We start from the raw sequence: 10,900 nt of genomic DNA, 5'->3' as shown, positions 1-10,900 counted from the left end.
ACTGCAGGGGAAGAGAGACAGTCTACGAGTGGGTTAAGGGAGGGCATGTCAGATGTGTGTCATGGCCGAGACAGCACTGAGAAGCCACTGAAGCCGCTTGAGCAGAGCATGTTGAAGGCTGTGGTTTACTGACTTCATCACAAGCCCTAGAGGAAATTAGTATGTAACCAGCCTCTGTGGTCACACAACAAAGCCAGCACCCTCACTCCTGGGCCCTAGCGCCTTCCTTCTCAGGAAAGCAACCTGGTTGCAGTTCAGGTTTTTAACAAACAAGAGGGTAGCTAGAACACAACGTATGTGTGGTCTGCTTATCTCTGAGACTACTCCATTCCATTGCCTGTAAGCAAACGGCAATTTCCTAGAGAAAAGGCAGAATTACAGGTTTCCTGGATGGTTTCTGCCACCTCTCATTTCCCCAGTGAGCACAAAAACCCTGTTGACACCTTCTATTTCCTCATGTCCCAAAAGAACTCCGTAAAAGTTCTTGTGGGTCCAGAAGAGGAAACAGTTTGGAGACACTGTTTGGAGTTAAGACACCTTCTAAAGCTTTCTTGTCAGTGTGATCAGTGGCAAACGTCTGTCCATCAGAGAAGGCATTTTTGTTGAATTTTTGCTTCTGCCCTATAGACCTAACTCTCTTTCAGATGAAGCAAAGTCAGCTGCTTCTGAGAGTCTGTGTCTCTCCCAGGGCTGGGGAAGTGCTCACCTCCAGTAAGGGAAGTACAGCTGATTTCAGGACCCCCACCCCCACCATACAGCACTTCCTGAGCTTCATTTGGTTTCTGGATATAAAGACTAAAAGCCCTGGCCTACATGGGATCCATGAGCACAGTGGCTCCATGAAGAGGACCCAACCAGGAAGTTGGCACAAAATCCCCTGTATTCATGCTAGTAAAATATGAGGGAGCAGAAAGAGAGTAACCAGGCAAGAAGGGGTTGCCACCTCCTCCTCCAGCAGATCTTCCTGACCCAGGGATCAAACCCAGGTCTCCTGCATCTCCTGCAGTGGCAGGTGGGTTCTTTACCACTAGTGCCACTTGGGAAGTCCCAGTAAAATATGAAGGAACAGAAAAAGAGTCAAATCAACCACTTTGCTGACAACAATACACCTTTTAGGGCAGAAAGCCTGAAGAACTATTTCTAGAGAAGATATTTATACTCTGCAACCAAAGCCTGGAGAAAAGCCATTGATTCTGAAAGCCACACTGTTCATGTAGGGTTTTGGCCCTGATAGAGAGGCTGTTCTAGAAAAAGCTCCCATGTATCAGCTTACATGAGTTCTCTCCTCAATGGGTACAAGCCTACCCAAGCGTGTCTCATTTGGTGTGATAAAGAACCAAAAATCAGTATAACATCTCTATTTGAGGACAGAAGATCAGTAAATAAGATGTTAACAAAATGAGTCTGAAATAATCGTGAAGAAGATTTGGAAATGTGCTGTTGGAACTTCCTCTATTTGCTATTAGCAATCCTTTCTGTTTTGCAACATTATTCAAACTTTCTTTAGGAAATGATTCTGAACACTATTCGGCTGCATCTACTTTACTGAGCCTCATAACAGGGAAGGAAAGGTCACTGAGGTATCTTGCTTACAGGCAATGTGAAGTCAATGAAGAATTTCAGTTTAGGTCCACCTAATAAAATGAACCGTATTTTCAACACTTGTTGAGAGCAGAATGTCAGGAGAGTGTGTAATTTCCTCAGTTCTGTCTCACCACCACAAAGATTTCAAACAGCGGACCAGTGTTACAGCTCTTGGTTACAGCTCAGAGTTTTATTTATTCCATAAACAAAGGATAGTACAGCCTCAAGGCCTCAATCCTTCTTGGCTTCCTCTTTTTATCTGTTTTGTCTCCTCCCTGCTGAGCCTGCCCTATGCAAATTAGGGCTAGCCAGGAAGGGGGCCTGTTTGTTTCACAGGAGGTTCTCAGTCCAGTCCATGGCTTTTCGTTTTTCCATTTTCGCGGGCTTTTTCCTTTCTTTGTCTTTTAGCCATCAGCATTTTGGACTCCTTTTTCTATTCTAACTACGTAGCAAGAGTTCAGTTCCTTTCAGTCGCTCAGTCGTGTCTGACTCTTTGCGACCCCATGAATCGCAGCACACCAGGCCTCCCTGTCCATCACCAACTCCCGGAGTTTACTCAAACTCATGTCTATCGAGTTGGTGATGCCATCCCCTGTCGTCCCCTTTTCCTCCTGCCCCCAATCCTTCCCAGCATCAGAGTCTTTCCAATGAGTCAACTCTTCGCATCCAAGAGTAACAGTTCTCAAATTATTCCCCACTTGCTTTAAATTTAGAATTTCTTGCTGCTCTAGATAATACATTTCAATTTGGCTTTTTAAAAACAAAAATATGGGGAAACTTATCTTTGTATTGGTTGTACCAGGTCTTCACTGCTCCTCGCAGGCTTTGTCTCGTAGCAGCGAGTGGGGTCTAGCCTTCCTTGTGGCACACAGGCTTCGCATGGCAGTGGCCTCTCTTCCTGCAGAGCCCAGGCTCCAGGTGCACAGGCTCCAGTGGTTGCAGCGCTTGGACTCAGTAGTTGTAGCACACAGGCCTCACTGCTCTGGGGCATGCAGAGTCTTCCCAGACCAGGGATAGAACCCATGTCCCCTGCACTGACAGGCAGATTCTTATCCACTGTACCACTAGGGAAGTCTGGGGAAATCTTAAAGACAAAATTTCAAGTTCACCATGACTAAAACCATGTGAAAGTACACACATGGCTAAATGAAGACTAAAAGATGAAAAAAAAAAAAAGAATCAATTGAATAAGTGTTGGGATTAAGGATGGTTTTTAAAGTTCTTCTTTTAAAATTATCATACCATTTTTTAAATTAGAAAAAAAAACACCCCTGCAAAAATCCATTAATCTGTTAAAAAAATTTATTGAGTTTCCACTGAATGCTAAGTATTGGACTATATTAAGGGTTGAATATACAATAGTGAACAAGCCAGAACATGATGAAAAACACTTAACCAGTTCATAAAGCATCTCAGAACTAAAGATATAGATTTAATTACTGATAAAAATTAAAATATTCCAAATGAATTTGCTTATTTGCAAAGTAGGAAAGAATAACCCTGAAAGAAAGTGATTTCCTATATTTGGACAGCTGAGAGACCTACAGTTACATAAACTCTGTGACCTTAGAATGTCTTCACTTCAATCAAAATCAGAACTTGACTGGTAAAGTAGCAGACAGACAGCTCATAGAATAAAATTTACATCTACTTTCCTTGAGCCCATATTTCAGAATAATCCCTTTCTAACTTTATTCTCTTTTTAGGGAGGGATAAGATGGAGATAAGAAAGAAAATAAGACAGTCAATAAGAAAGAAAAACTTGCTGAGATCCAACGTATGAGGATCTGAAAATAGTGTCTTAGCAGAACTGCAGATCTTCTTTAAAACCAAGCAGCAATGCTCAGGATTCTGTTCCACTCTCAAACCAAAGATATAGAAATATCGTGAAATAACTAAACCTCAAAAACCCACTTAGCCAAAAGGCCATTTCCTGAGCAGACCACTCAAGCAAGCAAAAAACAAACTGAAGGTGAAAACAAAGCACCTGTTTTATGTTTAATAAATCTAGGTTACTACTTAATTGTTCACACTTCTTTTTACAGGTACTGGAGGACAACAGGAGCGTAATTCTTTTTGATAACAATTCTGTTGACTCATTTGTATCTTGTGGGTAGATCAAGAGCTGGTGAAGGAAAACAGGTCATTCAGCAAAGATTAGCAAATACCTTAAAGAATCGAAGAGTTTTTACAATGAACCACTTAAACCAGTCCAGCATAAACCCTAAGTGAACACAACAGTTCCATGCAGTAAAAGAGTCATAAACACTTTATCAGAACCATCAAAGGCGGGCTCAAGTGGAAAGTAAAACTGTAGCGCCTGAAAAGGAGTCAGGAAGGAACATCTCACTGCTGCCTCACCTGCCACTGGTATTTGTTCAGAAGAAAGATGATAACAGGGAGGGGCGTCAATCACTCTGTCACCTGTTCCGACCAGAGGGGAATGTGCCAGTTTAAGGGGACACATCAGTGTCATGGGGATTGGGAGTTGGAGGACAAAAAATCTTTAACCAAAGAGAATATCAGTGAATCATTAGGACAAGATAAACTAGACAAGAAAGACATTCCATTTTCTCAGAACATCCTTCTCTCTGAGGAGGCACGTTTTACCTTGAAAAGCCACTTATTAGTCTCGGCTTTAATTTCACTACTCATGCCTTCCCTTATATCCCAGGACCATTGATCTTATATAGCCTTTGCATATCTGTGAATCACTCAGTGCTTCATAAGCATCTTCTTGGTTACCATGTCTTTCAACTTCAACTTGTCTTCTCTGTTCCCATGTATACCAGCATCCCCATTTCACATTTGGATTCCTGCAGTGATAAGCTCTTAGTCCTCTTCCTATCTGTATCTTCCCAATCTAGTATCTCTTGGTAACTAAGGCTGAGATAAAAGTTAAGACTCAGGATTTCCCTGGTGGTCCAGTGGCTGGGACTCCATGCTCCCAACGTGGGAGGCCCAGGTTCGATTCCTAACAGGGAACTAGATCCCACATGCCATAACTAAGATCCTGCACACCACAATGAAGATCAAAGAGCTTCCATGCCCTAACTGGGACCTGGCACAGACAAATAAGTAAATTTTTTAAAAAGTGAAGACTTCTCTTTAATGCGGAACAACAGGAGTCCTTACTGATAGTCGATGGGAACCAGTACAGCTTCCTCAGATTGTCACCAAGCCCTTCCTCATCAAATATCCCCAACCAACCTATCCAACCACATCACGCTAAGACTTTGTTCATTCTACGGCCATACCTTTGGTTGCTGCTGCTGCTAAGTCACTTCAGTCGTGTCCATCTCTGTGCAGCCCCATAGACGGCAGCCCACCAGGCTCCCTCGTCCCTGGGATTCTCCAGGCAAGAACACTGGAGTGGGTTGCCATTGCCTTCTCCAATGCATGAAAGTGAAAAGTGAAAGTGAAGTCGCTCAGTGGAGTCCAACCCTCAGCAACCCCATAGACGGCAGCCCACCAGGCTCCCATGTCCCTGGGATTCTCCAGGCAAGAACGCTGGAGTGGGCTACCATAGCCTTCTCTGATATCTTTGGTTACTTCTCATCATTTCCCCTGGTTTTTGCCAAGATGAAAATAAAGCCTGGTTCGTTATTCCTTGCTTCAAAGATCCTGCCCCAACTCCATCTCACTATGAATTTCTCTAAATCTGAATCTCTTCAGTATGTCTTTATGTTCGGCTATGGAAGCTTAGTTTCTCCACACGTTCTTTGTCTCCCATAAGTTTATTTAAAAGAGGAAATTATTCAAAGGAAAACATATAAAATGCCTCTTATAGTTTTAAGCTTATCAAAGGCAATGATAACGTCTTCTGTACATTTGTGTGGCCCACAGGACTTCACATGGTTTTGAGCATACCTAAAATAGCTCTACTGTGATAACTAACTATTGTGGTTAGGCCTTGGTGAGACATCCACTCTGACTTGGTTACTCATTCCATCGGTTAACTCTAGGTCTCTTGCCTGGCACAGTCTCTGCTTGTCTTTGCCTGGGCACCTTCACCATGCCAGGAGCAGATGGGCTTTCCCTACAGGGAGGACCAGAAACCTGGCAAACAGTACTTCCCTGAATGCTGCTGACCAAGCAGCAGGGCTAGTGTTATAAAAGAAATGGTGCTATTATTGAGGCAGAGTCCCCCCTAAAGGGCTTCAGTGGCCCAGAAAGAAATGACCTTCTTTATCTCCAGAATCAACTACTTCTCTTTTTAGAAATGAACACTGAGGAGGCTTATAAAACACCTCTTTTTTCCACACCATCTCTAGCAATTATTATTTGTAGATTTTTTTTGTGTGATGGCCATTCTAACCAGTGTATCCTGATACCTCATTATAGTTTTGATTTGTACTTTTCTAGTAATTAGTAATATTGTATAAAAGAGACAGCTAGTGGGAAGCTGCTGTAGAGTACAGAGAGCTCAGTTTGGTGCTCTGTGATGACCTGGGAGGTGGGAGGGAGGTTCAAGAGGGAGGGGATAAATGTATGCTTATAGCTGAGTCAAGTTGTTATACAGCAGAAGCTAACACATCACTCTAAAGCAATTTACTCCAATAATAATAATCAAAACACCTCTAATGCAGCTAATTTGCTTTGCTAGTTTTCACATCATCCACAGCTGGAAAGTACCCTACCCATCTTCCAATCGGCTTCTAGTCACTGCAGCATTCTGGGATCTCATTATGTTTTTCAGTCCACCAGTCATGAGCTTCACAGTCAACTTCCCATGTGCTACACAAGGAATCACACTCTGCCTTTGGTTTAAGAAACAATCAAGAGGCAAAGGTCAACTGATAATTTTCAATTGAAGAAATTCACCTTTTTTTTTTGATAGAGTTAGAGCTCTTAGTGAGGCTTGGTGTCTTGTTCAAAATATAATCAAACCTGAAGTCTCAGTTTTCATTTGATTGGTCATTCATTTTCCCTTCATTTGTCCATTTAATGAATATTTATGAAATCCCTATACATGCAAGAGAATGGGGAAGAGGGAAGCTTCAGAAGTGAACAACAAATTGTCCTCATTCAAGGACCCTTTATTCTAGTAGGGAAGGTGCATGCGGATGCGTGTTCAGTTGCTCAGTTGTGTCCGACTCTTTGTGACCCCATGGACTGTAGCCGCCGGGCTCCTCTGTCCATGGGATTTCCCAGGCAAGAACATTGGAGTGGGTTGCCATTTCCTCCTCCAGGGGATCTTCCCAACCCAGGGATTAAACCCATGTCTCCAGCGTCTCCTGCATTGTCAGGTGGATTCTTTACCACTGAGCCACCTGCGCAAAGTGATAGGCAAGAAGTGGATTTATTAATATCTTTTATAAAGAGATTGCAAGAAAATGAGGCATGAGAGGATGATCATGTTCTAGGTCTTGGGTGAGCCTCTGGGATAGATTCCAAGTGAAGGTCCTTTTCTGAGGCAGAAAATAATTGAAGAGTGAGCTATAGTGAAGTGAAAGCAGAGATACACATTTTATAGACAGAATGTGGTCTGTGTCAGGAGGCAAGAGTGCCCTGAGATGTGGGCGTGGTTAGTGTTTATGGGTTGGGTAATTTCATAGGCCAATGAGTGGCAAAATTATGCCAGCTACTTTGGGGAAGGGGTGGGGATTTCAAGGAATTGGGCTACCACCCAATTTTGGCCTTTTATGGTCAGTCATAAATGTTCTGGTGCCTGTGGTGTGTGTGACCTAACTAACGTATTACAATGAGTGAATAATAATGATCAAGGTCCACTGGAAGTCAAATCTTCTGCTATCGTGGGCCTAGTAGGTTCTAACCAGCTTTTGCTGTGTCCTCAATGGCTGTCACTCTTTCAGTGGTTGTGCCCTGCCCTCTTTCCTCCTGTCTTAGGCACATGCCAGCAGAGGAAGCATGCAACCATTTGCAGAATGAAGGAACTGATGCTGCCAAAAGTCTTGGGTTTCTGTGCCCACTGAAGCTGAATAAAAAAATACAGAGGCAGTTTGGAGAAAATAGAAAGGTGGCATTAATCCTTAGACAACAGAGGGCAGACACAACAGGCTCGTGCCCAAGAACTGTGCCCCCAACTTCCATGAGGAGTCTAAAGGCTTATACATGATGAGGGCTCCCAGCTGGGGTAGGTGATGAGGAACAAAAGTATAAAGATCTTGTATTCTTCCTCTTGCATTGTTTCAGAAACAGTCACGGGCTGGTGTCAGGTAGCCCAATAACTGTCCACTGTCTTTTGTGTAGTGCGCTCCTGGGCCTTCTTTCTATAATACAAGGAGAAAAACTACCAGGTGGGGTCTGCAGAGAGAGTGCTGTAAAGGTGAGCACCAGATACAGGATGTAATTAGCGCAGAGTCAAAGAATAATAGGTACAAAAGGTAGCTAATGCAGAGTTAGAGGGCAGAAAAGCAAACTTAGTTACAGACTACATTAGGAACAAACTAGATTAGGAACAGTTGTTTAAAGTAAACCTAAGCTCTTTTCCGGTTATCGCGGCGTAGGGAACTGTGAGCAGCCCGCGACCCCCTCTACGAGGCGGTGCGGGAAGTCCTGCACGGGAACCCCTGCACGGGAACCAGCGCAAGCGCGGAAAGTTTTTGGAGACGGTGGCGCTTCAGATCAGCCTGAAGAACTATGACCCTCAGAAGGACAAACGTTTCTCGGACACCGTCAGGCTTAAGTCCACTCCCCGCCCCAAGTTCTCCGTGCGTGTCTTGGGGGACCAGCAGCATTGTGATGAGGCCAAGGCTGTGGATATCCCCCACATGGACATCGAGACACTGAAAAAACTCAACAAGAATAAGAAACTGGTCAAGAAGCTGGCCAAGAAATATGATGCCTTTTTGGCTTCAGAGTCTCTGATCAAGCAGATCCCCCGAATCCTGGGCCCAGGCCTGAACAAGGCTGGCAAGTTCCCTTCCTTGCTGACCCACAATGAGAACATGGTGGCCAAAGTTGATGAAATGAAGTCCACGATCAAGTTCCAGATGAAGAAGGTGCTGTGTCTGGCAGTGGCTGTTGGCCACATGAAGATGACAGATGATGAGCTTGTGTACAACATCCACTTAGCTGTCAACTTCCTGGTATCATTGCTCAAGAAAAATTGGCAGAACGTCAGGGCCGTGTACATTAAGAGCACCATGGGCAAGCCCCAGTGTCTGTACTAAGGCACAGCTTAATAAACCATACTAAACCAAAAAATAAAAAATAAAGTAAACCTAAGAGTGATCAAGGGGCTTCCCAGATGGAGCTCAGTTCAGTTCAGTTCAGTCGCTCAGTCGTGTCCAACTCTTTGCAACCCCATGAATCGCAGCACGCCAGGCCTCCCTGTCCATCACCAACTCCTAGAATTCACTCAGACTCACGTCCATTGAGTCAGTGATGCCATCTAACCATCTCATCCTCTGTCATCCCCTTCTCCTCCTGCCCCCAATCCCTCCCAGCATCAGAGTCTTTTCCAATGAGTCAACTCTTTGCATGAGATGGCCAAAGTACTGGAGTTTCAGCTTTAGCATCAGTCCTTCCAAAGAAATCCCAGGGTTGATCTCCTTCAGAGTGGACTGGTTGGATCTCTTTGCAGTCCAAGGGACTCTCAAGAGTCTTCTTCAACACCACAGTTCAACTCACCTGCCAGTGCAGGAGACATAAGAGACACAGGTTCGATCCCTGGGTCAGGAAGCTCCCCTAGAGGAGGGAATGGCAACCCACTCCAGTGTACTTGCCCAGAGAATCCCACAGAAGAGGAGCCTGGTGGGCCCCAGTTCACGGGGTTGCAAAGAGTTGGACATGACTAAAGTGACTTAGCACAGGAGTGATAAGGTTTGCTCACTGATATCTTCTTTGTTCTCAGGAAAGACAGGAAAAACTCATTCTTCTTTTTTCCTTTTCACTGCAACAGAATGATGGGTGAATTGCTCAGGAGAAGTTTTTTGAGCCTCTGCCTGACACAGTGCCAACTGCCTTACCACAGACTCTGACACACTTCTCACTACAATCCTGTGAGATAGGGATTATCATCCGGGCCATTGTACAAATAAGAACATGGAGCCTCTCAGAAGCTGAGCAACCTTCCCACTTGGAGCTGTGGGCAGGGAGGATACAACCCAAGTCTCAGTCAGTCAGTCAGTCAGTTCAGTCGTTCAGTCGTGTCCGACTCTTTGCCACCCCGTGAATCACAGCACGCCAGGCCTCCCTGTCCATCACCAACTCCCAGAGTTCACTCAGACTCACGTCCATCGAGTCCGTGATGCCATCCAGCCATCTCATTCTCTGTCATCCCCTTCTCCTCCTGCCCCCAATCTCTCCCAGCATCAGAGTCTTTTCCAATGGGTCAACTCTTCGCATGAGGTGGCCAAAGTATTGGAGTTTCAGCTTTAGCATCAGTCCTTCCAAAGAAGACCCAGGACTGATCTCCTTTAGAATCGACTGGGTGGATCTCCTTGCAGTCCAAGGGACTCTCAAGAGTCTTCTCCAACACCACAATTCAAAAGCATTAATTCTTCGGCGCTCATCTTTCTTCATAGTCCAACTCTCACACCCATACACTTGACCTCAAATCTCAGGAGCTGAGGAGAACTTATTTAATGTGTCAAGGCTGTACTTCTTTAGAACAGAAAAGGAGGATGAAGGTCCAGCTGAAGGAGGGAATTGGCAGGAACAGATTAGCAGAGTCAGCCCAGGAGTGCTCAGTACATCCAAAGTGAAAGTCAAGTCACTCAGTCCTGTCCAACTCTTAGCGACCCCATGGACTGTAGCCCTGCAGGCTCCTCTGTCCACAGGATTCTCCAGATAAGAATAATGGAGTGGATAGCCATTCCCTCCTCCAGGGGATCTTCCCAGGGATCCCAACCTAGGGATCAAACCCAGGTCTCCTGCATTGCAGGCAGATTCTTTACCATCAGAGCCACCAGGGAAGCCCCATCCAAGAACCAACCAAAGCCCGAGCTCTGGATAAAGCAGAGTGTCTGTGTGATCTTGAACTAAGTCACTGAAAATGAGGGGGTGAGGGATATGAGGCAAAAGGGGCATCCAGTCCAAGAAAATGGTGTTAATAAATATTAACCTTGAAAATGAAAGCAACTTAGGTGAATTGGTGGGACTGAAACAAGGAGGGTAATGAGGCTAGGAAAGCAATAAATAAGGTTAGAAAGGCAGATAAGGGGCCTGATCATGAATGACCTTGTGTGGCTTCTAAAGTGGTTTGCATTTTCTCCTGATACAAGCAACAGAGACCCACTCTCCAGTTTTAAACCTCTGAACAAAATGATCACTTTTGCATGTTTGTAATATTACTCTGAAATGAGTTTGGAGTAATTCAAATCTAAAGGCAGGTCTGGGAGACTATTTC

General features: G+C 44.6%; 1 pseudogene; it reads left to right on the top strand.

The window, feature by feature from the left end:
• The first annotated feature begins 7,065 nt into the window (after positions 1-7,065).
• LOC138069349 (large ribosomal subunit protein uL1 pseudogene) lies at positions 7,066-8,720 on the top strand (annotated as a pseudogene).
• The last annotated feature ends 2,180 nt before the right edge of the window (positions 8,721-10,900 follow it).

This window comes from Capricornis sumatraensis, chromosome 2 (genome assembly GCF_032405125.1).
Source record: "Capricornis sumatraensis isolate serow.1 chromosome 2, serow.2, whole genome shotgun sequence".
In the NCBI taxonomy this organism is placed as follows: Eukaryota; Metazoa; Chordata; class Mammalia; order Artiodactyla; family Bovidae; genus Capricornis; species Capricornis sumatraensis.
This window is presented reverse-complemented; position numbering and strand designations above follow the sequence as displayed.